The sequence below is a fragment of the Schistocerca piceifrons genome, unplaced genomic scaffold (genome assembly GCF_021461385.2).
Source record: "Schistocerca piceifrons isolate TAMUIC-IGC-003096 unplaced genomic scaffold, iqSchPice1.1 HiC_scaffold_1684, whole genome shotgun sequence".
Lineage (NCBI taxonomy): Eukaryota > Metazoa > Arthropoda > Insecta > Orthoptera > Acrididae > Schistocerca > Schistocerca piceifrons.
In genome coordinates, this window is record NW_025727550.1 from 503,029 (window position 1) to 526,770 (window position 23,742).

General features: G+C 53.3%; 53 non-coding genes across 53 annotated transcripts; 36 read left to right on the forward strand and 17 right to left on the reverse strand.

Annotated features, from left to right (window-relative positions):
• The first annotated feature begins 136 nt into the window (after positions 1–136).
• Trnai-uau lies at positions 137–228 on the forward strand. The gene is given in 2 exon segments: positions 137–174; positions 193–228. It is a non-coding gene; the product is annotated as a tRNA-Ile (tRNA).
• Positions 229–339: 111 nt separating this feature from the next.
• Trnad-guc lies at positions 340–411 on the forward strand. The gene has a single exon. It is a non-coding gene; the product is annotated as a tRNA-Asp (tRNA).
• Positions 412–990: 579 nt separating this feature from the next.
• Trnar-acg lies at positions 991–1,063 on the reverse strand. The gene has a single exon. It is a non-coding gene; the product is annotated as a tRNA-Arg (tRNA).
• A 445-nt stretch (positions 1,064–1,508) lies between these two features.
• Positions 1,509–1,600, forward strand: Trnai-uau. The gene is given in 2 exon segments: positions 1,509–1,546; positions 1,565–1,600. It is a non-coding gene; the product is annotated as a tRNA-Ile (tRNA).
• A 111-nt stretch (positions 1,601–1,711) lies between these two features.
• Positions 1,712–1,783, forward strand: Trnad-guc. Its single transcript has one exon. It is a non-coding gene; the product is annotated as a tRNA-Asp (tRNA).
• A 568-nt stretch (positions 1,784–2,351) lies between these two features.
• On the reverse strand, positions 2,352–2,424 carry Trnar-acg. The gene has a single exon. It is a non-coding gene; the product is annotated as a tRNA-Arg (tRNA).
• Positions 2,425–2,869: 445 nt separating this feature from the next.
• On the forward strand, positions 2,870–2,961 carry Trnai-uau. Its single transcript is given in 2 exon segments — positions 2,870–2,907; positions 2,926–2,961. It is a non-coding gene; the product is annotated as a tRNA-Ile (tRNA).
• A 111-nt stretch (positions 2,962–3,072) lies between these two features.
• Trnad-guc lies at positions 3,073–3,144 on the forward strand. The gene has a single exon. It is a non-coding gene; the product is annotated as a tRNA-Asp (tRNA).
• Positions 3,145–3,723: 579 nt separating this feature from the next.
• On the reverse strand, positions 3,724–3,796 carry Trnar-acg. Its single transcript has one exon. It is a non-coding gene; the product is annotated as a tRNA-Arg (tRNA).
• A 445-nt stretch (positions 3,797–4,241) lies between these two features.
• Positions 4,242–4,333, forward strand: Trnai-uau. Its single transcript is given in 2 exon segments — positions 4,242–4,279; positions 4,298–4,333. It is a non-coding gene; the product is annotated as a tRNA-Ile (tRNA).
• Positions 4,334–4,444: 111 nt separating this feature from the next.
• On the forward strand, positions 4,445–4,516 carry Trnad-guc. Its single transcript has one exon. It is a non-coding gene; the product is annotated as a tRNA-Asp (tRNA).
• Positions 4,517–5,084: 568 nt separating this feature from the next.
• Trnar-acg lies at positions 5,085–5,157 on the reverse strand. The gene has a single exon. It is a non-coding gene; the product is annotated as a tRNA-Arg (tRNA).
• A 445-nt stretch (positions 5,158–5,602) lies between these two features.
• Positions 5,603–5,694, forward strand: Trnai-uau. The gene is given in 2 exon segments: positions 5,603–5,640; positions 5,659–5,694. It is a non-coding gene; the product is annotated as a tRNA-Ile (tRNA).
• Positions 5,695–5,805: 111 nt separating this feature from the next.
• On the forward strand, positions 5,806–5,877 carry Trnad-guc. The gene has a single exon. It is a non-coding gene; the product is annotated as a tRNA-Asp (tRNA).
• A 579-nt stretch (positions 5,878–6,456) lies between these two features.
• On the reverse strand, positions 6,457–6,529 carry Trnar-acg. Its single transcript has one exon. It is a non-coding gene; the product is annotated as a tRNA-Arg (tRNA).
• Positions 6,530–6,974: 445 nt separating this feature from the next.
• Positions 6,975–7,066, forward strand: Trnai-uau. The gene is given in 2 exon segments: positions 6,975–7,012; positions 7,031–7,066. It is a non-coding gene; the product is annotated as a tRNA-Ile (tRNA).
• Positions 7,067–7,177: 111 nt separating this feature from the next.
• Positions 7,178–7,249, forward strand: Trnad-guc. Its single transcript has one exon. It is a non-coding gene; the product is annotated as a tRNA-Asp (tRNA).
• A 568-nt stretch (positions 7,250–7,817) lies between these two features.
• Positions 7,818–7,890, reverse strand: Trnar-acg. Its single transcript has one exon. It is a non-coding gene; the product is annotated as a tRNA-Arg (tRNA).
• A 445-nt stretch (positions 7,891–8,335) lies between these two features.
• Positions 8,336–8,427, forward strand: Trnai-uau. Its single transcript is given in 2 exon segments — positions 8,336–8,373; positions 8,392–8,427. It is a non-coding gene; the product is annotated as a tRNA-Ile (tRNA).
• Positions 8,428–8,538: 111 nt separating this feature from the next.
• Positions 8,539–8,610, forward strand: Trnad-guc. Its single transcript has one exon. It is a non-coding gene; the product is annotated as a tRNA-Asp (tRNA).
• A 568-nt stretch (positions 8,611–9,178) lies between these two features.
• Trnar-acg lies at positions 9,179–9,251 on the reverse strand. The gene has a single exon. It is a non-coding gene; the product is annotated as a tRNA-Arg (tRNA).
• A 445-nt stretch (positions 9,252–9,696) lies between these two features.
• Positions 9,697–9,788, forward strand: Trnai-uau. Its single transcript is given in 2 exon segments — positions 9,697–9,734; positions 9,753–9,788. It is a non-coding gene; the product is annotated as a tRNA-Ile (tRNA).
• A 111-nt stretch (positions 9,789–9,899) lies between these two features.
• On the forward strand, positions 9,900–9,971 carry Trnad-guc. The gene has a single exon. It is a non-coding gene; the product is annotated as a tRNA-Asp (tRNA).
• Positions 9,972–10,539: 568 nt separating this feature from the next.
• On the reverse strand, positions 10,540–10,612 carry Trnar-acg. Its single transcript has one exon. It is a non-coding gene; the product is annotated as a tRNA-Arg (tRNA).
• A 445-nt stretch (positions 10,613–11,057) lies between these two features.
• Positions 11,058–11,149, forward strand: Trnai-uau. Its single transcript is given in 2 exon segments — positions 11,058–11,095; positions 11,114–11,149. It is a non-coding gene; the product is annotated as a tRNA-Ile (tRNA).
• A 111-nt stretch (positions 11,150–11,260) lies between these two features.
• Positions 11,261–11,332, forward strand: Trnad-guc. Its single transcript has one exon. It is a non-coding gene; the product is annotated as a tRNA-Asp (tRNA).
• A 568-nt stretch (positions 11,333–11,900) lies between these two features.
• On the reverse strand, positions 11,901–11,973 carry Trnar-acg. The gene has a single exon. It is a non-coding gene; the product is annotated as a tRNA-Arg (tRNA).
• A 445-nt stretch (positions 11,974–12,418) lies between these two features.
• Trnai-uau lies at positions 12,419–12,510 on the forward strand. The gene is given in 2 exon segments: positions 12,419–12,456; positions 12,475–12,510. It is a non-coding gene; the product is annotated as a tRNA-Ile (tRNA).
• Positions 12,511–12,621: 111 nt separating this feature from the next.
• On the forward strand, positions 12,622–12,693 carry Trnad-guc. The gene has a single exon. It is a non-coding gene; the product is annotated as a tRNA-Asp (tRNA).
• A 579-nt stretch (positions 12,694–13,272) lies between these two features.
• Positions 13,273–13,345, reverse strand: Trnar-acg. The gene has a single exon. It is a non-coding gene; the product is annotated as a tRNA-Arg (tRNA).
• A 444-nt stretch (positions 13,346–13,789) lies between these two features.
• On the forward strand, positions 13,790–13,881 carry Trnai-uau. The gene is given in 2 exon segments: positions 13,790–13,827; positions 13,846–13,881. It is a non-coding gene; the product is annotated as a tRNA-Ile (tRNA).
• Positions 13,882–13,992: 111 nt separating this feature from the next.
• On the forward strand, positions 13,993–14,064 carry Trnad-guc. The gene has a single exon. It is a non-coding gene; the product is annotated as a tRNA-Asp (tRNA).
• Positions 14,065–14,632: 568 nt separating this feature from the next.
• On the reverse strand, positions 14,633–14,705 carry Trnar-acg. The gene has a single exon. It is a non-coding gene; the product is annotated as a tRNA-Arg (tRNA).
• Positions 14,706–15,150: 445 nt separating this feature from the next.
• Positions 15,151–15,242, forward strand: Trnai-uau. The gene is given in 2 exon segments: positions 15,151–15,188; positions 15,207–15,242. It is a non-coding gene; the product is annotated as a tRNA-Ile (tRNA).
• Positions 15,243–15,353: 111 nt separating this feature from the next.
• On the forward strand, positions 15,354–15,425 carry Trnad-guc. The gene has a single exon. It is a non-coding gene; the product is annotated as a tRNA-Asp (tRNA).
• A 568-nt stretch (positions 15,426–15,993) lies between these two features.
• Trnar-acg lies at positions 15,994–16,066 on the reverse strand. Its single transcript has one exon. It is a non-coding gene; the product is annotated as a tRNA-Arg (tRNA).
• Positions 16,067–16,511: 445 nt separating this feature from the next.
• Positions 16,512–16,603, forward strand: Trnai-uau. The gene is given in 2 exon segments: positions 16,512–16,549; positions 16,568–16,603. It is a non-coding gene; the product is annotated as a tRNA-Ile (tRNA).
• A 111-nt stretch (positions 16,604–16,714) lies between these two features.
• On the forward strand, positions 16,715–16,786 carry Trnad-guc. Its single transcript has one exon. It is a non-coding gene; the product is annotated as a tRNA-Asp (tRNA).
• Positions 16,787–17,354: 568 nt separating this feature from the next.
• Trnar-acg lies at positions 17,355–17,427 on the reverse strand. The gene has a single exon. It is a non-coding gene; the product is annotated as a tRNA-Arg (tRNA).
• Positions 17,428–17,872: 445 nt separating this feature from the next.
• On the forward strand, positions 17,873–17,964 carry Trnav-uac. Its single transcript is given in 2 exon segments — positions 17,873–17,910; positions 17,929–17,964. It is a non-coding gene; the product is annotated as a tRNA-Val (tRNA).
• Positions 17,965–18,075: 111 nt separating this feature from the next.
• Positions 18,076–18,147, forward strand: Trnad-guc. The gene has a single exon. It is a non-coding gene; the product is annotated as a tRNA-Asp (tRNA).
• Positions 18,148–18,726: 579 nt separating this feature from the next.
• Positions 18,727–18,799, reverse strand: Trnar-acg. Its single transcript has one exon. It is a non-coding gene; the product is annotated as a tRNA-Arg (tRNA).
• Positions 18,800–19,244: 445 nt separating this feature from the next.
• Positions 19,245–19,336, forward strand: Trnai-uau. The gene is given in 2 exon segments: positions 19,245–19,282; positions 19,301–19,336. It is a non-coding gene; the product is annotated as a tRNA-Ile (tRNA).
• A 111-nt stretch (positions 19,337–19,447) lies between these two features.
• Positions 19,448–19,519, forward strand: Trnad-guc. Its single transcript has one exon. It is a non-coding gene; the product is annotated as a tRNA-Asp (tRNA).
• A 568-nt stretch (positions 19,520–20,087) lies between these two features.
• Positions 20,088–20,160, reverse strand: Trnar-acg. Its single transcript has one exon. It is a non-coding gene; the product is annotated as a tRNA-Arg (tRNA).
• Positions 20,161–20,605: 445 nt separating this feature from the next.
• Positions 20,606–20,697, forward strand: Trnai-uau. Its single transcript is given in 2 exon segments — positions 20,606–20,643; positions 20,662–20,697. It is a non-coding gene; the product is annotated as a tRNA-Ile (tRNA).
• Positions 20,698–20,808: 111 nt separating this feature from the next.
• Trnad-guc lies at positions 20,809–20,880 on the forward strand. The gene has a single exon. It is a non-coding gene; the product is annotated as a tRNA-Asp (tRNA).
• A 579-nt stretch (positions 20,881–21,459) lies between these two features.
• On the reverse strand, positions 21,460–21,532 carry Trnar-acg. The gene has a single exon. It is a non-coding gene; the product is annotated as a tRNA-Arg (tRNA).
• A 445-nt stretch (positions 21,533–21,977) lies between these two features.
• Positions 21,978–22,069, forward strand: Trnai-uau. The gene is given in 2 exon segments: positions 21,978–22,015; positions 22,034–22,069. It is a non-coding gene; the product is annotated as a tRNA-Ile (tRNA).
• A 111-nt stretch (positions 22,070–22,180) lies between these two features.
• Trnad-guc lies at positions 22,181–22,252 on the forward strand. The gene has a single exon. It is a non-coding gene; the product is annotated as a tRNA-Asp (tRNA).
• Positions 22,253–22,831: 579 nt separating this feature from the next.
• Trnar-acg lies at positions 22,832–22,904 on the reverse strand. Its single transcript has one exon. It is a non-coding gene; the product is annotated as a tRNA-Arg (tRNA).
• Positions 22,905–23,349: 445 nt separating this feature from the next.
• Positions 23,350–23,441, forward strand: Trnai-uau. Its single transcript is given in 2 exon segments — positions 23,350–23,387; positions 23,406–23,441. It is a non-coding gene; the product is annotated as a tRNA-Ile (tRNA).
• A 111-nt stretch (positions 23,442–23,552) lies between these two features.
• On the forward strand, positions 23,553–23,624 carry Trnad-guc. Its single transcript has one exon. It is a non-coding gene; the product is annotated as a tRNA-Asp (tRNA).
• The last annotated feature ends 118 nt before the right edge of the window (positions 23,625–23,742 follow it).

The following is a 23,742-nucleotide window of genomic DNA, read 5'->3' on the forward strand; positions in this document are numbered from 1 at the left end:
ACAAGAATCGTATGAAGCATTCGTAGACAGGTGCTAACGTCGCAGTATGGCCGCAGGTGACGGTCGTATGACGGGTCTGTAGCCACAACAGGTTGGCATCAAAGTGAATACCGCTAACTGTAAGCACTGTGCTGTAGCCCCAGTGGCGCAATTGGTTAGCGCACGGTACTTATAAGGCAGTAGCCGTGAGCAATGCCGGGGTTGTGAGTTCGAGCCTCACCTGGGGCATACTTTCATTTCGTAGCAGCTGACTATGGAAGCATCGGGACGCTAGGTTTGAGATGTATCGCGTACATGAGAACCATAAATGTGCGTGCACTGTAGACAAGGACTGCGTGTTCCTCGGTAGTATAGTGGTTAGTATCCCCGCCTGTCACGCGGGAGACCGGGGTTCGATTCCCCGCCGGGGAGATGCGATTTTTATATCGCGAAGGTTGCGCGTGTGGCCCGAAAAAGCATTACCGTTGTGATCAAGGAATGTAATTGCTAAAAAATCGTAAGAAAGTCTGCGTCTTAGGAAGTGTTTCTCGTATTCTGCACACGACGTCGTCGTTTCACAACTCACAGGGTTTGCCGTCGACGCTGAATCAGCGCACCCCAGGATTAATGATCGAGCTCGAAGCACCCAAGAAAAAGAATAATTTTAGCAGAGCGTGGTTTCGATCCACGGACCTCTGGGTTATGGGCCCAGCACGCTTCCACTGCGCCACTCTGCTGTGCGGACAGATGCGCGCTCTTCGGTGCGTGACATGGGACACTTGGAAAAGCGTTGTCTGCGTCGCCTACCGTTTAATTAACTGCGTAGCATCTGCCAGCTTGACTTGTCTCGACTTTGCTCGACTGACGCTACGCTGACGCTTGCACGAAGCGATATTTACCGCGATCGTCTCGAGATGCAGCTGCGAGATGCTCAGGATTAACATTGCACTCCACGAAGGTGGAGACATTCGAATGCACTGCCTAGCTACGCGCCCGCAACTAACGAAATGCCGACCCTGCCAGGATTCGAACCTGGAATCTTCTGATCCGTAGTCAGACGCGTTATCCGTTGCGCCACAGGGCCACTGTTCGCGTTTTCTGCTACGAGGCGGGTGCACATCGCAAAGCAACGTGTTCTCCGTGGCTCGACAATTGCATGTCATCCACTGACAACGGCGGCGCGGCCACTCTGGTCTTCGGCACTCTGCAGGGAGCTGCCACCAAGGAAGGCATCTCTCCTCCTGCTGCTCGGCCACGGAGCGCCTGCACAGCTTAGAGCTTGCCACAGATCTGCCGTCGCTGATGGACAGGTAGCGGAATGCAAGGCGCCCGTTTTTTTGCATTTTTTCGGTGATGACAAGCGGTTGACATGCTTGTAAGTGTAGCATATAAAACAAGAATCGTATGAAGCATTCGTAGACAGGTGCTAACGTCGCAGTATGGCCGCAGGTGACGGTCGTATGACGGGTCTGTAGCCACAACAGGTTGGCATCAAAGTGAATACCGCTAACTGTAAGCACTGTGCTGTAGCCCCAGTGGCGCAATTGGTTAGCGCACGGTACTTATAAGGCAGTAGCCGTGAGCAATGCCGGGGTTGTGAGTTCGAGCCTCACCTGGGGCATACTTTCATTTCGTAGCAGCTGACTATGGAAGCATCGGGACGCTAGGTTTGAGATGTATCGCGTACATGAGAACCATAAATGTGCGTGCACTGTAGACAAGGACTGCGTGTTCCTCGGTAGTATAGTGGTTAGTATCCCCGCCTGTCACGCGGGAGACCGGGGTTCGATTCCCCGCCGGGGAGATGCGATTTTTATATCGCGAAGGTTGCGCGTGTGGCCCGAAAAAGCATTACCGTTGTGATCAAGGAATGTAATTGCTAAAAAATCGTAAGAAAGTCTGCGTCTTAGGAAGTGTTTCTCGTATTCTGCACACGACGTCGTCGTTTCACAACTCACAGGGTTTGCCGTCGACGCTGAATCAGCGCACCCCAGGATTAATGATCGAGCTCGAAGCACCCAAGAAAAAGAATAATTTTAGCAGAGCGTGGTTTCGATCCACGGACCTCTGGGTTATGGGCCCAGCACGCTTCCACTGCGCCACTCTGCTGTGCGGACAGATGCGCGCTCTTCGGTGCGTGACATGGGACACTTGGAAAAGCGTTGTCTGCGTCGCCTACCGTTTAATTAACTGCGTAGCATCTGCCAGCTTGACTTGTCTCGACTTTGCTCGACTGACGCTTGCACGAAGCGATATTTACCGCGATCGTCTCGAGATGCAGCTGCGAGATGCTCAGGATTAACATTGCACTCCACGAAGGTGGAGACATTCGAATGCACTGCCTAGCTACGCGCCCGCAACTAACGAAATGCCGACCCTGCCAGGATTCGAACCTGGAATCTTCTGATCCGTAGTCAGACGCGTTATCCGTTGCGCCACAGGGCCACTGTTCGCGTTTTCTGCTACGAGGCGGGTGCACATCGCAAAGCAACGTGTTCTCCGTGGCTCGACAATTGCATGTCATCCACTGACAACGGCGGCGCGGCCACTCTGGTCTTCGGCACTCTGCAGGGAGCTGCCACCAAGGAAGGCATCTCTCCTCCTGCTGCTCGGCCACGGAGCGCCTGCACAGCTTAGAGCTTGCCACAGATCTGCCGTCGCTGATGGACAGGTAGCGGAATGCAAGGCGCCCGTTTTTTTGCATTTTTTCGGTGATGACAAGCGGTTGACATGCTTGTAAGTGTAGCATATAAAACAAGAATCGTATGAAGCATTCGTAGACAGGTGCTAACGTCGCAGTATGGCCGCAGGTGACGGTCGTATGACGGGTCTGTAGCCACAACAGGTTGGCATCAAAGTGAATACCGCTAACTGTAAGCACTGTGCTGTAGCCCCAGTGGCGCAATTGGTTAGCGCACGGTACTTATAAGGCAGTAGCCGTGAGCAATGCCGGGGTTGTGAGTTCGAGCCTCACCTGGGGCATACTTTCATTTCGTAGCAGCTGACTATGGAAGCATCGGGACGCTAGGTTTGAGATGTATCGCGTACATGAGAACCATAAATGTGCGTGCACTGTAGACAAGGACTGCGTGTTCCTCGGTAGTATAGTGGTTAGTATCCCCGCCTGTCACGCGGGAGACCGGGGTTCGATTCCCCGCCGGGGAGATGCGATTTTTATATCGCGAAGGTTGCGCGTGTGGCCCGAAAAAGCATTACCGTTGTGATCAAGGAATGTAATTGCTAAAAAATCGTAAGAAAGTCTGCGTCTTAGGAAGTGTTTCTCGTATTCTGCACACGACGTCGTCGTTTCACAACTCACAGGGTTTGCCGTCGACGCTGAATCAGCGCACCCCAGGATTAATGATCGAGCTCGAAGCACCCAAGAAAAAGAATAATTTTAGCAGAGCGTGGTTTCGATCCACGGACCTCTGGGTTATGGGCCCAGCACGCTTCCACTGCGCCACTCTGCTGTGCGGACAGATGCGCGCTCTTCGGTGCGTGACATGGGACACTTGGAAAAGCGTTGTCTGCGTCGCCTACCGTTTAATTAACTGCGTAGCATCTGCCAGCTTGACTTGTCTCGACTTTGCTCGACTGACGCTACGCTGACGCTTGCACGAAGCGATATTTACCGCGATCGTCTCGAGATGCAGCTGCGAGATGCTCAGGATTAACATTGCACTCCACGAAGGTGGAGACATTCGAATGCACTGCCTAGCTACGCGCCCGCAACTAACGAAATGCCGACCCTGCCAGGATTCGAACCTGGAATCTTCTGATCCGTAGTCAGACGCGTTATCCGTTGCGCCACAGGGCCACTGTTCGCGTTTTCTGCTACGAGGCGGGTGCACATCGCAAAGCAACGTGTTCTCCGTGGCTCGACAATTGCATGTCATCCACTGACAACGGCGGCGCGGCCACTCTGGTCTTCGGCACTCTGCAGGGAGCTGCCACCAAGGAAGGCATCTCTCCTCCTGCTGCTCGGCCACGGAGCGCCTGCACAGCTTAGAGCTTGCCACAGATCTGCCGTCGCTGATGGACAGGTAGCGGAATGCAAGGCGCCCGTTTTTTTGCATTTTTTCGGTGATGACAAGCGGTTGACATGCTTGTAAGTGTAGCATATAAAACAAGAATCGTATGAAGCATTCGTAGACAGTTGCTAACGTCGCAGTATGGCCGCAGGTGACGGTCGTATGACGGGTCTGTAGCCACAACAGGTTGGCATCAAAGTGAATACCGCTAACTGTAAGCACTGTGCTGTAGCCCCAGTGGCGCAATTGGTTAGCGCACGGTACTTATAAGGCAGTAGCCGTGAGCAATGCCGGGGTTGTGAGTTCGAGCCTCACCTGGGGCATACTTTCATTTCGTAGCAGCTGACTATGGAAGCATCGGGACGCTAGGTTTGAGATGTATCGCGTACATGAGAACCATAAATGTGCGTGCACTGTAGACAAGGACTGCGTGTTCCTTGGTAGTATAGTGGTTAGTATCCCCGCCTGTCACGCGGGAGACCGGGGTTCGATTCCCCGCCGGGGAGATGCGATTTTTATATCGCGAAGGTTGCGCGTGTGGCCCGAAAAAGCATTACCGTTGTGATCAAGGAATGTAATTGCTAAAAAATCGTAAGAAAGTCTGCGTCTTAGGAAGTGTTTCTCGTATTCTGCACACGACGTCGTCGTTTCACAACTCACAGGGTTTGCCGTCGACGCTGAATCAGCGCACCCCAGGATTAATGATCGAGCTCGAAGCACCCAAGAAAAAGAATAATTTTAGCAGAGCGTGGTTTCGATCCACGGACCTCTGGGTTATGGGCCCAGCACGCTTCCACTGCGCCACTCTGCTGTGCGGACAGAAGCGCGCTCTTCGGTGCGTGACATGGGACACTTGGAAAAGCGTTGTCTGCGTCGCCTACCGTTTAATTAACTGCGTAGCATCTGCCAGCTTGACTTGTCTCGACTTTGCTCGACTGACGCTTGCACGAAGCGATATTTACCGCGATCGTCTCGAGATGCAGCTGCGAGATGCTCAGGATTAACATTGCACTCCACGAAGGTGGAGACATTCGAATGCACTGCCTAGCTACGCGCCCGCAACTAACGAAATGCCGACCCTGCCAGGATTCGAACCTGGAATCTTCTGATCCGTAGTCAGACGCGTTATCCGTTGCGCCACAGGGCCACTGTTCGCGTTTTCTGCTACGAGGCGGGTGCACATCGCAAAGCAACGTGTTCTCCGTGGCTCGACAATTGCATGTCATCCACTGACAACGGCGGCGCGGCCACTCTGGTCTTCGGCACTCTGCAGGGAGCTGCCACCAAGGAAGGCATCTCTCCTCCTGCTGCTCGGCCACGGAGCGCCTGCACAGCTTAGAGCTTGCCACAGATCTGCCGTCGCTGATGGACAGGTAGCGGAATGCAAGGCGCCCGTTTTTTTGCATTTTTTCGGTGATGACAAGCGGTTGACATGCTTGTAAGTGTAGCATATAAAACAAGAATCGTATGAAGCATTCGTAGACAGGTGCTAACGTCGCAGTATGGCCGCAGGTGACGGTCGTATGACGGGTCTGTAGCCACAACAGGTTGGCATCAAAGTGAATACCGCTAACTGTAAGCACTGTGCTGTAGCCCCAGTGGCGCAATTGGTTAGCGCACGGTACTTATAAGGCAGTAGCCGTGAGCAATGCCGGGGTTGTGAGTTCGAGCCTCACCTGGGGCATACTTTCATTTCGTAGCAGCTGACTATGGAAGCATCGGGACGCTAGGTTTGAGATGTATCGCGTACATGAGAACCATAAATGTGCGTGCACTGTAGACAAGGACTGCGTGTTCCTCGGTAGTATAGTGGTTAGTATCCCCGCCTGTCACGCGGGAGACCGGGGTTCGATTCCACGCCGGGGAGATGCGATTTTTATATCGCGAAGGTTGCGCGTGTGGCCCGAAAAAGCATTACCGTTGTGATCAAGGAATGTAATTGCTAAAAAATCGTAAGAAAGTCTGCGTCTTAGGAAGTGTTTCTCGTATTCTGCACACGACGTCGTCGTTTCACAACTCACAGGGTTTGCCGTCGACGCTGAATCAGCGCACCCCAGGATTAATGATCGAGCTCGAAGCACCCAAGAAAAAGAATAATTTTAGCAGAGCGTGGTTTCGATCCACGAACCTCTGGGTTATGGGCCCAGCACGCTTCCACTGCGCCACTCTGCTGTGCGGACAGATGCGCGTTCTTCGGTGCGTGACATGGGACACTTGGAAAAGCGTTGTCTGCGTCGCCTACCGTTTAATTAACTGCGTAGCATCTGCCAGCTTGACTTGTCTCGACTTTGCTCGACTGACGCTACGCTGACGCTTGCACGAAGCGATATTTACCGCGATCGTCTCGAGATGCAGCTGCGAGATGCTCAGGATTAACATTGCACTCCACGAAGGTGGAGACATTCGAATGCACTGCCTAGCTACGCGCCCGCAACTAACGAAATGCCGACCCTGCCAGGATTCGAACCTGGAATCTTCTGATCCGTAGTCAGACGCGTTATCCGTTGCGCCACAGGGCCACTGTTCGCGTTTTCTGCTACGAGGCGGGTGCACATCGCAAAGCAACGTGTTCTCCGTGGCTCGACAATTGCATGTCATCCACTGACAACGGCGGCGCGGCCACTCTGGTCTTCGGCACTCTGCAGGGAGCTGCCACCAAGGAAGGCATCTCTCCTCCTGCTGCTCGGCCACGGAGCGCCTGCACAGCTTAGAGCTTGCCACAGATCTGCCGTCGCTGATGGACAGGTAGCGGAATGCAAGGCGCCCGTTTTTTTGCATTTTTTCGGTGATTACAAGCGGTTGACATGCTTGTAAGTGTAGCATATAAAACAAGAATCGTATGAAGCATTCGTAGACAGTTGCTAACGTCGCAGTATGGCCGCAGGTGACGGTCGTATGACGGGTCTGTAGCCACAACAGGTTGGCATCAAAGTGAATACCGCTAACTGTAAGCACTGTGCTGTAGCCCCAGTGGCGCAATTGGTTAGCGCACGGTACTTATAAGGCAGTAGCCGTGAGCAATGCCGGGGTTGTGAGTTCGAGCCTCACCTGGGGCATACTTTCATTTCGTAGCAGCTGACTATGGAAGCATCGGGACGCTAGGTTTGAGATGTATCGCGTACATGAGAACCATAAATGTGCGTGAACTGTAGACAAGGACTGCGTGTTCCTCGGTAGTATAGTGGTTAGTATCCCCGCCTGTCACGCGGGAGACCGGGGTTCGATTCCCCGCCGGGGAGATGCGATTTTTATATCGCGAAGGTTGCGCGTGTGGCCCGAAAAAGCATTACCGTTGTGATCAAGGAATGTAATTGCTAAAAAATCGTAAGAAAGTCTGCGTCTTAGGAAGTGTTTCTCGTATTCTGCACACGACGTCGTCGTTTCACAACTCACAGGGTTTGCCGTCGACGCTGAATCAGCGCACCCCAGGATTAATGATCGAGCTCGAAGCACCCAAGAAAAAGAATAATTTTAGCAGAGCGTGGTTTCGATCCACGGACCTCTGGGTTATGGGCCCAGCACGCTTCCACTGCGCCACTCTGCTGTGCGGACAGATGCGCGCTCTTCGGTGCGTGACATGGGACACTTGGAAAAGCGTTGTCTGCGTCGCCTACCGTTTAATTAACTGCGTAGCATCTGCCAGCTTGACTTGTCTCGACTTTGCTCGACTGACGCTTGCACGAAGCGATATTTACCGCGATCGTCTCGAGATGCAGCTGCGAGATGCTCAGGATTAACATTGCACTCCACGAAGGTGGAGACATTCGAATGCACTGCCTAGCTACGCGCCCGCAACTAACGAAATGCCGACCCTGCCAGGATTCGAACCTGGAATCTTCTGATCCGTAGTCAGACGCGTTATCCGTTGCGCCACAGGGCCACTGTTCGCGTTTTCTGCTACGAGGCGGGTGCACATCGCAAAGCAACGTGTTCTCCGTGGCTCGACAATTGCATGTCATCCACTGACAACGGCGGCGCGGCCACTCTGGTCTTCGGCACTCTGCAGGGAGCTGCCACCAAGGAAGGCATCTCTCCTCCTGCTGCTCGGCCACGGAGCGCCTGCACAGCTTAGAGCTTGCCACAGATCTGCCGTCGCTGATGGACAGGTAGCGGAATGCAAGGCGCCCGTTTTTTTGCATTTTTTCGGTGATTACAAGCGGTTGACATGCTTGTAAGTGTAGCATATAAAACAAGAATCGTATGAAGCATTCGTAGACAGTTGCTAACGTCGCAGTATGGCCGCAGGTGACGGTCGTATGACGGGTCTGTAGCCACAACAGGTTGGCATCAAAGTGAATACCGCTAACTGTAAGCACTGTGCTGTAGCCCCAGTGGCGCAATTGGTTAGCGCACGGTACTTATAAGGCAGTAGCCGTGAGCAATGCCGGGGTTGTGAGTTCGAGCCTCACCTGGGGCATACTTTCATTTCGTAGCAGCTGACTATGGAAGCATCGGGACGCTAGGTTTGAGATGTATCGCGTACATGAGAACCATAAATGTGCGTGAACTGTAGACAAGGACTGCGTGTTCCTCGGTAGTATAGTGGTTAGTATCCCCGCCTGTCACGCGGGAGACCGGGGTTCGATTCCCCGCCGGGGAGATGCGATTTTTATATCGCGAAGGTTGCGCGTGTGGCCCGAAAAAGCATTACCGTTGTGATCAAGGAATGTAATTGCTAAAAAATCGTAAGAAAGTCTGCGTCTTAGGAAGTGTTTCTCGTATTCTGCACACGACGTCGTCGTTTCACAACTCACAGGGTTTGCCGTCGACGCTGAATCAGCGCACCCCAGGATTAATGATCGAGCTCGAAGCACCCAAGAAAAAGAATAATTTTAGCAGAGCGTGGTTTCGATCCACGGACCTCTGGGTTATGGGCCCAGCACGCTTCCACTGCGCCACTCTGCTGTGCGGACAGATGCGCGCTCTTCGGTGCGTGACATGGGACACTTGGAAAAGCGTTGTCTGCGTCGCCTACCGTTTAATTAACTGCGTAGCATCTGCCAGCTTGACTTGTCTCGACTTTGCTCGACTGACGCTTGCACGAAGCGATATTTACCGCGATCGTCTCGAGATGCAGCTGCGAGATGCTCAGGATTAACATTGCACTCCACGAAGGTGGAGACATTCGAATGCACTGCCTAGCTACGCGCCCGCAACTAACGAAATGCCGACCCTGCCAGGATTCGAACCTGGAATCTTCTGATCCGTAGTCAGACGCGTTATCCGTTGCGCCACAGGGCCACTGTTCGCGTTTTCTGCTACGAGGCGGGTGCACATCGCAAAGCAACGTGTTCTCCGTGGCTCGACAATTGCATGTCATCCACTGACAACGGCGGCGCGGCCACTCTGGTCTTCGGCACTCTGCAGGGAGCTGCCACCAAGGAAGGCATCTCTCCTCCTGCTGCTCGGCCACGGAGCGCCTGCACAGCTTAGAGCTTGCCACAGATCTGCCGTCGCTGATGGACAGGTAGCGGAATGCAAGGCGCCCGTTTTTTTGCATTTTTTCGGTGATTACAAGCGGTTGACATGCTTGTAAGTGTAGCATATAAAACAAGAATCGTATGAAGCATTCGTAGACAGTTGCTAACGTCGCAGTATGGCCGCAGGTGACGGTCGTATGACGGGTCTGTAGCCACAACAGGTTGGCATCAAAGTGAATACCGCTAACTGTAAGCACTGTGCTGTAGCCCCAGTGGCGCAATTGGTTAGCGCACGGTACTTATAAGGCAGTAGCCGTGAGCAATGCCGGGGTTGTGAGTTCGAGCCTCACCTGGGGCATACTTTCATTTCGTAGCAGCTGACTATGGAAGCATCGGGACGCTAGGTTTGAGATGTATCGCGTACATGAGAACCATAAATGTGCGTGCACTGTAGACAAGGACTGCGTGTTCCTCGGTAGTATAGTGGTTAGTATCCCCGCCTGTCACGCGGGAGACCGGGGTTCGATTCCCCGCCGGGGAGATGCGATTTTTATATCGCGAAGGTTGCGCGTGTGGCCCGAAAAAGCATTACCGTTGTGATCAAGGAATGTAATTGCTAAAAAATCGTAAGAAAGTCTGCGTCTTAGGAAGTGTTTCTCGTATTCTGCACACGACGTCGTCGTTTCACAACTCACAGGGTTTGCCGTCGACGCTGAATCAGCGCACCCCAGGATTAATGATCGAGCTCGAAGCACCCAAGAAAAAGAATAATTTTAGCAGAGCGTGGTTTCGATCCACGGACCTCTGGGTTATGGGCCCAGCACGCTTCCACTGCGCCACTCTGCTGTGCGGACAGATGCGCGCTCTTCGGTGCGTGACATGGGACACTTGGAAAAGCGTTGTCTGCGTCGCCTACCGTTTAATTAACTGCGTAGCATCTGCCAGCTTGACTTGTCTCGACTTTGCTCGACTGACGCTTGCACGAAGCGATATTTACCGCGATCGTCTCGAGATGCAGCTGCGAGATGCTCAGGATTAACATTGCACTCCACGAAGGTGGAGACATTCGAATGCACTGCCTAGCTACGCGCCCGCAACTAACGAAATGCCGACCCTGCCAGGATTCGAACCTGGAATCTTCTGATCCGTAGTCAGACGCGTTATCCGTTGCGCCACAGGGCCACTGTTCGCGTTTTCTGCTACGAGGCGGGTGCACATCGCAAAGCAACGTGTTCTCCGTGGCTCGACAATTGCATGTCATCCACTGACAACGGCGGCGCGGCCACTCTGGTCTTCGGCACTCTGCAGGGAGCTGCCACCAAGGAAGGCATCTCTCCTCCTGCTGCTCGGCCACGGAGCGCCTGCACAGCTTAGAGCTTGCCACAGATCTGCCGTCGCTGATGGACAGGTAGCGGAATGCAAGGCGCCCGTTTTTTTGCATTTTTTCGGTGATTACAAGCGGTTGACATGCTTGTAAGTGTAGCATATAAAACAAGAATCGTATGAAGCATTCGTAGACAGTTGCTAACGTCGCAGTATGGCCGCAGGTGACGGTCGTATGACGGGTCTGTAGCCACAACAGGTTGGCATCAAAGTGAATACCGCTAACTGTAAGCACTGTGCTGTAGCCCCAGTGGCGCAATTGGTTAGCGCACGGTACTTATAAGGCAGTAGCCGTGAGCAATGCCGGGGTTGTGAGTTCGAGCCTCACCTGGGGCATACTTTCATTTCGTAGCAGCTGACTATGGAAGCATCGGGACGCTAGGTTTGAGATGTATCGCGTACATGAGAACCATAAATGTGCGTGCACTGTAGACAAGGACTGCGTGTTCCTCGGTAGTATAGTGGTTAGTATCCCCGCCTGTCACGCGGGAGACCGGGGTTCGATTCCCCGCCGGGGAGATGCGATTTTTATATCGCGAAGGTTGCGCGTGTGGCCCGAAAAAGCATTACCGTTGTGATCAAGGAATGTAATTGCTAAAAAATCGTAAGAAAGTCTGCGTCTTAGGAAGTGTTTCTCGTATTCTGCACACGACGTCGTCGTTTCACAACTCACAGGGTTTGCCGTCGACGCTGAATCAGCGCACCCCAGGATTAATGATCGAGCTCGAAGCACCCAAGAAAAAGAATAATTTTAGCAGAGCGTGGTTTCGATCCACGGACCTCTGGGTTATGGGCCCAGCACGCTTCCACTGCGCCACTCTGCTGTGCGGACAGATGCGCGCTCTTCGGTGCGTGACATGGGACACTTGGAAAAGCGTTGTCTGCGTCGCCTACCGTTTAATTAACTGCGTAGCATCTGCCAGCTTGACTTGTCTCGACTTTGCTCGACTGACGCTTGCACGAAGCGATATTTACCGCGATCGTCTCGAGATGCAGCTGCGAGATGCTCAGGATTAACATTGCACTCCACGAAGGTGGAGACATTCGAATGCACTGCCTAGCTACGCGCCCGCAACTAACGAAATGCCGACCCTGCCAGGATTCGAACCTGGAATCTTCTGATCCGTAGTCAGACGCGTTATCCGTTGCGCCACAGGGCCACTGTTCGCGTTTTCTGCTACGAGGCGGGTGCACATCGCAAAGCAACGTGTTCTCCGTGGCTCGACAATTGCATGTCATCCACTGACAACGGCGGCGCGGCCACTCTGGTCTTCGGCACTCTGCAGGGAGCTGCCACCAAGGAAGGCATCTCTCCTCCTGCTGCTCGGCCACGGAGCGCCTGCACTGCTTAGAGCTTGCCACAGATCTGCCGTCGCTGATGGACAGGTAGCGGAATGCAAGGCGCCCGTTTTTTTGCATTTTTTCGGTGATGACAAGCGGTTGACATGCTTGTAAGTGTAGCATATAAAACAAGAATCGTATGAAGCATTCGTAGACAGGTGCTAACGTCGCAGTATGGCCGCAGGTGACGGTCGTATGACGGGTCTGTAGCCACAACAGGTTGGCATCAAAGTGAATACCGCTAACTGTAAGCACTGTGCTGTAGCCCCAGTGGCGCAATTGGTTAGCGCACGGTACTTATAAGGCAGTAGCCGTGAGCAATGCCGGGGTTGTGAGTTCGAGCCTCACCTGGGGCATACTTTCATTTCGTAGCAGCTGACTATGGAAGCATCGGGACGCTAGGTTTGAGATGTATCGCGTACATGAGAACCATAAATGTGCGTGCCCTGTAGACAAGGACTGCGTGTTCCTCGGTAGTATAGTGGTTAGTATCCCCGCCTGTCACGCGGGAGACCGGGGTTCGATTCCCCGCCGGGGAGATGCGATTTTTATATCGCGAAGGTTGCGCGTGTGGCCCGAAAAAGCATTACCGTTGTGATCAAGGAATGTAATTGCTAAAAAATCGTAAGAAAGTCTGCGTCTTAGGAAGTGTTTCTCGTATTCTGCACACGACGTCGTCGTTTCACAACTCACAGGGTTTGCCGTCGACGCTGAATCAGCGCACCCCAGGATTAATGATCGAGCTCGAAGCACCCAAGAAAAAGAATAATTTTAGCAGAGCGTGGTTTCGATCCACGGACCTCTGGGTTATGGGCCCAGCACGCTTCCACTGCGCCACTCTGCTGTGCGGACAGATGCGCGCTCTTCGGTGCGTGACATGGGACACTTGGAAAAGCGTTGTCTGCGTCGCCTACCGTTTAATTAACTGCGTAGCATCTGCCAGCTTGACTTGTCTCGACTTTGCTCGACTGACGCTACGCTGACGCTTGCACGAAGCTTTATTTACCGCGATCGTCTCGAGATGCAGCTGCGAGATGCTCAGGATTAACATTGCACTCCACGAAGGTGGAGACATTCGAATGCACTGCCTAGCTACGCGCCCGCAACTAACGAAATGCCGACCCTGCCAGGATTCGAACCTGGAATCTTCTGATCCGTAGTCAGACGCGTTATCCGTTGCGCCACAGGGCCACTGTTCGCGTTTTCTGCTACGAGGCGGGTGCACATCGCAAAGCAACGTGTTCTCCGTGGCTCGACAATTGCATGTCATCCACTGACAACGGCGGCGCGGCCACTCTGGTCTTCGGCACTCTGCAGGGAGCTGCCACCAAGGAAGGCATCTCTCCTCCTGCTGCTCGGCCACGGAGCGCCTGCACAGCTTAGAGCTTGCCACAGATCTGCCGTCGCTGATGGACAGGTAGCGGAATGCAAGGCGCCCGATTTTTGCATTTTTTCGGTGATGACAAGCGGTTGACATGCTTGTAAGTGTAGCATATAAAACAAGAATCGTATGAAGCATTCGTAGACAGGTGCTAACGTCGCAGTATGGCCGCAGGTGACGGTCGTATGACGGGTCTGTAGCCACAACAGGTTGGCATCAAAGTGAATACCGCTAACTGTAAGCACTGCGCTGTAGCCCCAGTGGCGCAATTGGTTAGCGCACGGTACTTATAAGGCAGTAGCCGTGAGCAATGCCGGGGTTGTGAGTTCGAGCCTCACCTGGGGCATACTTTCATTTCGTAGCAGCTGACTATGGAAGCATCGGGACGCTAGGTTTGAGATGTATCGCGTACATGAGAACCATAAATGTGCGTGCACTGTAGACAAGGACTGCGTGTTCCTCGGTAGTATAGTGGTTAGTATCCCCGCCTGTCACGCGGGAGACCGGGGTTCGATTCCCCGCCGGGGAGATGCGATTTTTATATCGCGAAGGTTGCGCGTGTGGCCCGAAAAAGCATTACCGTTGTGATCAAGGAATGTAATTGCTAAAAAATCGTAAGAAAGTCTGCGTCTTAGGAAGTGTTTCTCGTATTCTGCACACGACGTCGTCGTTTCACAACTCACAGGGTTTGCCGTCGACGCTGAATCAGCGCACCCCAGGATTAATGATCGAGCTCGAAGCACCCAAGAAAAAGAATAATTTTAGCAGAGCGTGGTTTCGATCCACGGACCTCTGGGTTATGGGCCCAGCACGCTTCCACTGCGCCACTCTGCTGTGCGGACAGATGCGCGCTCTTCGGTGCGTGACATGGGACACTTGGAAAAGCGTTGTCTGCGTCGCCTACCGTTTAATTAACTGCGTAGCATCTGCCAGCTTGACTTGTCTCGACTTTGCTCGACTGACGCTTGCACGAAGCGATATTTACCGCGATCGTCTCGAGATGCAGCTGCGAGATGCTCAGGATTAACATTGCACTCCACGAAGGTGGAGACATTCGAATGCACTGCCTAGCTACGCGCCCGCAACTAACGAAATGCCGACCCTGCCAGGATTCGAACCTGGAATCTTCTGATCCGTAGTCAGACGCGTTATCCGTTGCGCCACAGGGCCACTGTTCGCGTTTTCTGCTACGAGGCGGGTGCACATCGCAAAGCAACGTGTTCTCCGTGGCTCGACAATTGCATGTCATCCACTGACAACGGCGGCGCGGCCACTCTGGTCTTCGGCACTCTGCAGGGAGCTGCCACCAAGGAAGGCATCTCTCCTCCTGCTGCTCGGCCACGGAGCGCCTGCACAGCTTAGAGCTTGCCACAGATCTGCCGTCGCTGATGGACAGGTAGCGGAATGCAAGGCGCCCGTTTTTTTGCATTTTTTCGGTGATGACAAGCGGTTGACATGCTTGTAAGTGTAGCATATAAAACAAGAATCGTATGAAGCATTCGTAGACAGGTGCTAACGTCGCAGTATGGCCGCAGGTGACGGTCGTATGACGGGTCTGTAGCCACAACAGGTTGGCATCAAAGTGAATACCGCTAACTGTAAGCACTGTGCTGTAGCCCCAGTGGCGCAATTGGTTAGCGCACGGTACTTATAAGGCAGTAGCCGTGAGCAATGCCGGGGTTGTGAGTTCGAGCCTCACCTGGGGCATACTTTCATTTCGTAGCAGCTGACTATGGAAGCATCGGGACGCTAGGTTTGAGATGTATCGCGTACATGAGAACCATAAATGTGCGTGCACTGTAGACAAGGACTGCGTGTTCCTCGGTAGTATAGTGGTTAGTATCCCCGCCTGTCACGCGGGAGACCGGGGTTCGATTCCCCGCCGGGGAGATGCGATTTTTATATCGCGAAGGTTGCGCGTGTGGCCCGAAAAAGCATTACCGTTGTGATCAAGGAATGTAATTGCTAAAAAATCGTAAGAAAGTCTGCGTCTTAGGAAGTGTTTCTCGTATTCTGCACACGACGTCGTCGTTTCACAACTCACAGGGTTTGCCGTCGACGCTGAATCAGCGCACCCCAGGATTAATGATCGAGCTCGAAGCACCCAAGAAAAAGAATAATTTTAGCAGAGCGTGGTTTCGATCCACGGACCTCTGGGTTATGGGCCCAGCACGCTTCCACTGCGCCACTCTGCTGTGCGGACAGATGCGCGCTCTTCGGTGCGTGACATGGGACACTTGGAAAAGCGTTGTCTGCGTCGCCTACCGTTTAATTAACTGCGTAGCATCTGCCAGCTTGACTTGTCTCGACTTTGCTCGACTGACGCTTGCACGAAGCGATATTTACCGCGATCGTCTCGAGATGCAGCTGCGAGATGCTCAGGATTAACATTGCACTCCACGAAGGTGGAGACATTCGAATGCACTGCCTAGCTACGCGCCCGCAACTAACGAAATGCCGACCCTGCCAGGATTCGAACCTGGAATCTTCTGATCCGTAGTCAGACGCGTTATCCGTTGCGCCACAGGGCCACTGTTCGCGTTTTCTGCTACGAGGCGGGTGCACATCGCAAAGCAACGTGTTCTCCGTGGCTCGACAATTGCATGTCATCCACTGACAACGGCGGCGCGGCCACTCTGGTCTTCGGCACTCTGCAGGGAGCTGCCACCAAGGAAGGCATCTCTCCTCCTGCTGCTCGGCCACGGAGCGCCTGCACAGCTTAGAGCTTGCCACAGATCTGCCGTCGCTGATGGACAGGTAGCGGAATGCAAGGCGCCCGTTTTTTTGCATTTTTTCGGTGATGACAAGCGGTTGACATGCTTGTAAGTGTAGCATATAAAACAAGAATCGTATGAAGCATTCGTAGACAGGTGCTAACGTCGCAGTATGGCCGCAGGTGACGGTCGTATGACGGGTCTGTAGCCACAACAGGTTGGCATCAAAGTGAATACCGCTAACTGTAAGCACTGTGCTGTAGCCCCAGTGGCGCAATTGGTTAGCGCACGGTACTTATAAGGCAGTAGCCGTGAGCAATGCCGGGGTTGTGAGTTCGAGCCTCACCTGGGGCATACTTTCATTTCGTAGCAGCTGACTATGGAAGCATCGGGACGCTAGGTTTGAGATGTATCGCGTACATGAGAACCATAAATGTGCGTGCACTGTAGACAAGGACTGCGTGTTCCTCGGTAGTATAGTGGTTAGTATCCCCGCCTGTCACGCGGGAGACCGGGGTTCGATTCCCCGCCGGGGAGATGCGATTTTTATATCGCGAAGGTTGCGCGTGTGGCCCGAAAAAGCATTACCGTTGTGATCAAGGAATGTAATTGCTAAAAAATCGTAAGAAAGTCTGCGTCTTAGGAAGTGTTTCTCGTATTCTGCACACGACGTCGTCGTTTCACAACTCACAGGGTTTGCCGTCGACGCTGAATCAGCGCACCCCAGGATTAATGATCGAGCTCGAAGCACCCAAGAAAAAGAATAATTTTAGCAGAGCGTGGTTTCGATCCACGGACCTCTGGGTTATGGGCCCAGCACGCTTCCACTGCGCCACTCTGCTGTGCGGACAGATGCGCGCTCTTCGGTGCGTGACATGGGACACTTGGAAAAGCGTTGTCTGCGTCGCCTACCGTTTAATTAACTGCGTAGCATCTGCCAGCTTGACTTGTCTCGACTTTGCTCGACTGACGCTTGCACGAAGCGATATTTACCGCGATCGTCTCGAGATGCAGCTGCGAGATGCTCAGGATTAACATTGCACTCCACGAAGGTGGAGACATTCGAATGCACTGCCTAGCTACGCGCCCGCAACTAACGAAATGCCGACCCTGCCAGGATTCGAACCTGGAATCTTCTGATCCGTAGTCAGACGCGTTATCCGTTGCGCCACAGGGCCACTGTTCGCGTTTTCTGCTACGAGGCGGGTGCACATCGCAAAGCAACGTGTTCTCCGTGGCTCGACAATTGCATGTCATCCACTGACAACGGCGGCGCGGCCACTCTGGTCTTCGGCACTCTGCAGGGAGCTGCCACCAAGGAAGGCATCTCTCCTCCTGCTGCTCGGCCACGGAGCGCCTGCACAGCTTAGAGCTTGCCACAGATCTGCCGTCGCTGATGGACAGGTAGCGGAATGCAAGGCGCCCGTTTTTTTGCATTTTTTCGGTGATGACAAGCGGTTGACATGCTTGTAAGTGTAGCATATAAAACAAGAATCGTATGAAGCATTCGTAGACAGGTGCTAACGTCGCAGTATGGCCGCAGGTGACGGTCGTATGACGGGTCTGTAGCCACAACAGGTTGGCATCAAAGTGAATACCGCTAACTGTAAGCACTGTGCTGTAGCCCCAGTGGCGTAATTGGTTAGCGCACGGTACTTACAAGGCAGTAGCCGTGAGCAATGCCGGGGTTGTGAGTTCGAGCCTCACCTGGGGCATACTTTCATTTCGTAGCAGCTGACTATGGAAGCATCGGGACGCTAGGTTTGAGATGTATCGCGTACATGAGAACCATAAATGTGCGTGCACTGTAGACAAGGACTGCGTGTTCCTCGGTAGTATAGTGGTTAGTATCCCCGCCTGTCACGCGGGAGACCGGGGTTCGATTCCCCGCCGGGGAGATGCGATTTTTATATCGCGAAGGTTGCGCGTGTGGCCCGAAAAAGCATTACCGTTGTGATCAAGGAATGTAATTGCTAAAAAATCGTAAGAAAGTCTGCGTCTTAGGAAGTGTTTCTCGTATTCTGCACACGACGTCGTCGTTTCACAACTCACAGGGTTTGCCGTCGACGCTGAATCAGCGCACCCCAGGATTAATGATCGAGCTCGAAGCACCCAAGAAAAAGAATAATTTTAGCAGAGCGTGGTTTCGATCCACGGACCTCTGGGTTATGGGCCCAGCACGCTTCCACTGCGCCACTCTGCTGTGCGGACAGATGCGCGCTCTTCGGTGCGTGACATGGGACACTTGGAAAAGCGTTGTCTGCGTCGCCTACCGTTTAATTAACTGCGTAGCATCTGCCAGCTTGACTTGTCTCGACTTTGCTCGACTGACGCTACGCTGACGCTTGCACGAAGCGATATTTACCGCGATCGTCTCGAGATGCAGCTGCGAGATGCTCAGGATTAACATTGCACTCCACGAAGGTGGAGACATTCGAATGCACTGCCTAGCTACGCGCCCGCAACTAACGAAATGCCGACCCTGCCAGGATTCGAACCTGGAATCTTCTGATCCGTAGTCAGACGCGTTATCCGTTGCGCCACAGGGCCACTGTTCGCGTTTTCTGCTACGAGGCGGGTGCACATCGCAAAGCAACGTGTTCTCCGTGGCTCGACAATTGCATGTCATCCACTGACAACGGCGGCGCGGCCACTCTGGTCTTCGGCACTCTGCAGGGAGCTGCCACCAAGGAAGGCATCTCTCCTCCTGCTGCTCGGCCACGGAGCGCCTGCACAGCTTAGAGCTTGCCACAGATCTGCCGTCGCTGATGGACAGGTAGCGGAATGCAAGGCGCCCGTTTTTTTGCATTTTTTCGGTGATGACAAGCGGTTGACATGCTTGTAAGTGTAGCATATAAAACAAGAATCGTATGAAGCATTCGTAGACAGTTGCTAACGTCGCAGTATGGCCGCAGGTGACGGTCGTATGACGGGTTTGTAGCCACAACAGGTTGGCATCAAAGTGAATACCGCTAACTGTAAGCACTGTGCTGTAGCCCCAGTGGCGCAATTGGTTAGCGCACGGTACTTATAAGGCAGTAGCCGTGAGCAATGCCGGGGTTGTGAGTTCGAGCCTCACCTGGGGCATACTTTCATTTCGTAGCAGCTGACTATGGAAGCATCGGGACGCTAGGTTTGAGATGTATCGCGTACATGAGAACCATAAATGTGCGTGCACTGTAGACAAGGACTGCGTGTTCCTCGGTAGTATAGTGGTTAGTATCCCCGCCTGTCACGCGGGAGACCGGGGTTCGATTCCCCGCCGGGGAGATGCGATTTTTATATCGCGAAGGTTGCGCGTGTGGCCCGAAAAAGCATTACCGTTGTGATCAAGGAATGTAATTGCTAAAAAATCGTAAGAAAGTCTGCGTCTTAGGAAGTGTTTCTCGTATTCTGCACACGACGTCGTCGTTTCACAACTCACAGGGTTTGCCGTCGACGCTGAATCAGCGCACCCCAGGATTAATGATCGAGCTCGAAGCACCCAAGAAAAAGAATAATTTTAGCAGAGCGTGGTTTCGATCCACGGACCTCTGGGTTATGGGCCCAGCACGCTTCCACTGCGCCACTCTGCTGTGCGGACAGATGCGCGCTCTTCGGTGCGTGACATGGGACACTTGGAAAAGCGTTGTCTGCGTCGCCTACCGTTTAATTAACTGCGTAGCATCTGCCAGCTTGACTTGTCTCGACTTTGCTCGACTGACGCTTGCACGAAGCGATATTTACCGCGATCGTCTCGAGATGCAGCTGCGAGATGCTCAGGATTAACATTGCACTCCACGAAGGTGGAGACATTCGAATGCACTGCCTAGCTACGCGCCCGCAACTAACGAAATGCCGACCCTGCCAGGATTCGAACCTGGAATCTTCTGATCCGTAGTCAGACGCGTTATCCGTTGCGCCACAGGGCCACTGTTCGCGTTTTCTGCTACGAGGCGGGTGCACATCGCAAAGCAACGTGTTCTCCGTGGCTCGACAATTGCATGTCATCCACTGACAACGGCGGCGCGGCCACTCTGGTCTTCGGCACTCTGCAGGGAGCTGCCACCAAGGAAGGCATCTCTCCTCCTGCTGCTCGGCCACGGAGCGCCTGCACAGCTTAGAGCTTGCCACAGATCTGCCGTCGCTGATGGACAGGTAGCGGAATGCAAGGCGCCCGTTTTTTTGCATTTTTTCGGTGATGACAAGCGGTTGACATGCTTGTAAGTGTAGCATATAAAACAAGAATCGTATGAAGCATTCGTAGACAGGTGCTAACGTCGCAGTATGGCCGCAGGTGACGGTCGTATGACGGGTCTGTAGCCACAACAGGTTGGCATCAAAGTGAATACCGCTAACTGTAAGCACTGTGCTGTAGCCCCAGTGGCGCAATTGGTTAGCGCACGGTACTTATAAGGCAGTAGCCGTGAGCAATGCCGGGGTTGTGAGTTCGAGCCTCACCTGGGGCATACTTTCATTTCGTAGCAGCTGACTATGGAAGCATCGGGACGCTAGGTTTGAGATGTATCGCGTACATGAGAACCATAAATGTGCGTGCACTGTAGACAAGGACTGCGTGTTCCTCGGTAGTATAGTGGTTAGTATCCCCGCCTGTCACGCGGGAGACCGGGGTTCGATTCCCCGCCGGGGAGATGCGATTTTTATATCGCGAAGGTTGCGCGTGTGGCCCGAAAAAGCATTACCGTTGTGATCAAGGAATGTAATTGCTAAAAAATCGTAAGAAAGTCTGCGTCTTAGGAAGTGTTTCTCGTATTCTGCACACGACGTCGTCGTTTCACAACTCACAGGGTTTGCCGTCGACGCTGAATCAGCGCACCCCAGGATTAATGATCGAGCTCGAAGCACCCAAGAAAAAGAATAATTTTAGCAGAGCGTGGTTTCGATCCACGGACCTCTGGGTTATGGGCCCAGCACGCTTCCACTGCGCCACTCTGCTGTGCGGACAGATGCGCGCTCTTCGGTGCGTGACATGGGACACTTGGAAAAGCGTTGTCTGCGTCGCCTACCGTTTAATTAACTGCGTAGCATCTGCCAGCTTGACTTGTCTCGACTTTGCTCGACTGACGCTACGCTGACGCTTGCACGAAGCGATATTTACCGCGATCGTCTCGAGATGCAGCTGCGAGATGCTCAGGATTAACATTGCACTCCACGAAGGTGGAGACATTCGAATGCACTGCCTAGCTACGCGCCCGCAACTAACGAAATGCCGACCCTGCCAGAATTCGAACCTGGAATCTTCTGATCCGTAGTCAGACGCGTTATCCGTTGCGCCACAGGGCCACTGTTCGCGTTTTCTGCTACGAGGCGGGTGCACATCGCAAAGCAACGTGTTCTCCGTGGCTCGACAATTGCATGTCATCCACTGACAACGGCGGCGCGGCCACTCTGGTCTTCGGCACTCTGCAGGGAGCTGCCACCAAGGAAGGCATCTCTCCTCCTGCTGCTCGGCCACGGAGCGCCTGCACAGCTTAGAGCTTGCCACAGATCTGCCGTCGCTGATGGACAGGTAGCGGAATGCAAGGCGCCCGTTTTTTTGCATTTTTTCGGTGATGACAAGCGGTTGACATGCTTGTAAGTGTAGCATATAAAACAAGAATCGTATGAAGCATTCGTAGACAGGTGCTAACGTCGCAGTATGGCCGCAGGTGACGGTCGTATGACGGGTCTGTAGCCACAACAGGTTGGCATCAAAGTGAATACCGCTAACTGTAAGCACTGTGCTGTAGCCCCAGTGGCGCAATTGGTTAGCGCACGGTACTTATAAGGCAGTAGCCGTGAGCAATGCCGGGGTTGTGAGTTCGAGCCTCACCTGGGGCATACTTTCATTTCGTAGCAGCTGACTATGGAAGCATCGGGACGCTAGGTTTGAGATGTATCGCATACATGAGAACCATAAATGTGCGTGCACTGTAGACAAGGACTGCGTGTTCCTCGGTAGTATAGTGGTTAGTATCCCCGCCTGTCACGCGGGAGACCGGGGTTCGATTCCCCGCCGGGGAGATGCGATTTTTATATCGCGAAGGTTGCGCGTGTGGCCCGAAAAAGCATTACCGTTGTGATCAAGGAATGTAATTGCTAAAAAATCGTAAGAAAGTCTGCGTCTTAGGAAGTGTTTCTCGTATTCTGCACACGACGTCGTCGTTTCACAACTCACAGGGTTTGCCGTCGACGCTGAATCAGCGCACCCCAGGATTAATGATCGAGCTCGAAGCACCCAAGAAAAAGAATAATTTTAGCAGAGCGTGGTTTCGATCCACGGACCTCTGGGTTATGGGCCCAGCACGCTTCCACTGCGCCACTCTGCTGTGCGGACAGATGCGCGCTCTTCGGTGCGTGACATGGGACACTTGGAAAAGCGTTGTCTGCGTCGCCTACCGTTTAATTAACTGCGTAGCATCTGCCAGCTTGACTTGTCTCGACTTTGCTCGACTGACGCTACGCTGACGCTTGCACGAAGCGATATTTACCGCGATCGTCTCGAGATGCAGCTGCGAGATGCTCAGGATTAACATTGCACTCCACGAAGGTGGAGACATTCGAATGCACTGCCTAGCTACGCGCCCGCAACTAACGAAATGCCGACCCTGCCAGGATTCGAACCTGGAATCTTCTGATCCGTAGTCAGACGCGTTATCCGTTGCGCCACAGGGCCACTGTTCGCGTTTTCTGCTACGAGGCGGGTGCACATCGCAAAGCAACGTGTTCTCCGTGGCTCGACAATTGCATGTCATCCACTGACAACGGCGGCGCGGCCACTCTGGTCTTCGGCACTCTGCAGGGAGCTGCCACCAAGGAAGGCATCTCTCCTCCTGCTGCTCGGCCACGGAGCGCCTGCACAGCTTAGAGCTTGCCACAGATCTGCCGTCGCTGATGGACAGGTAGCGGAATGCAAGGCGCCCGTTTTTTTGCATTTTTTCGGTGATGACAAGCGGTTGACATGCTTGTAAGTGTAGCATATAAAACAAGAATCGTATGAAGCATTCGTAGACAGGTGCTAACGTCGCAGTATGGCCGCAGGTGACGGTCGTATGACGGGTCTGTAGCCACAACAGGTTGGCATCAAAGTGAATACCGCTAACTGTAAGCACTGTGCTGTAGCCCCAGTGGCGCAATTGGTTAGCGCACGGTACTTATAAGGCAGTAGCCGTGAGCAATGCCGGGGTTGTGAGTTCGAGCCTCACCTGGGGCATACTTTCATTTCGTAGCAGCTGACTATGGAAGCATCGGGACGCTAGGTTTGAGATGTATCGCGTACATGAGAACCATAAATGTGCGTGCACTGTAGACAAGGACTGCGTGTTCCTCGGTAGTATAGTGGTTAGTATCCCCGCCTGTCACGCGGGAGACCGGGGTTCGATTCCCCGCCGGGGAGATGCGATTTTTATATCGCGAAGGTTGCGCGTGTGGCCCGAAAAAGCATTACCGTTGTGATCAAGGAATGTAATTGCTAAAAAATCGTAAGAAAGTCTGCGTCTTAGGAAGTGTTTCTC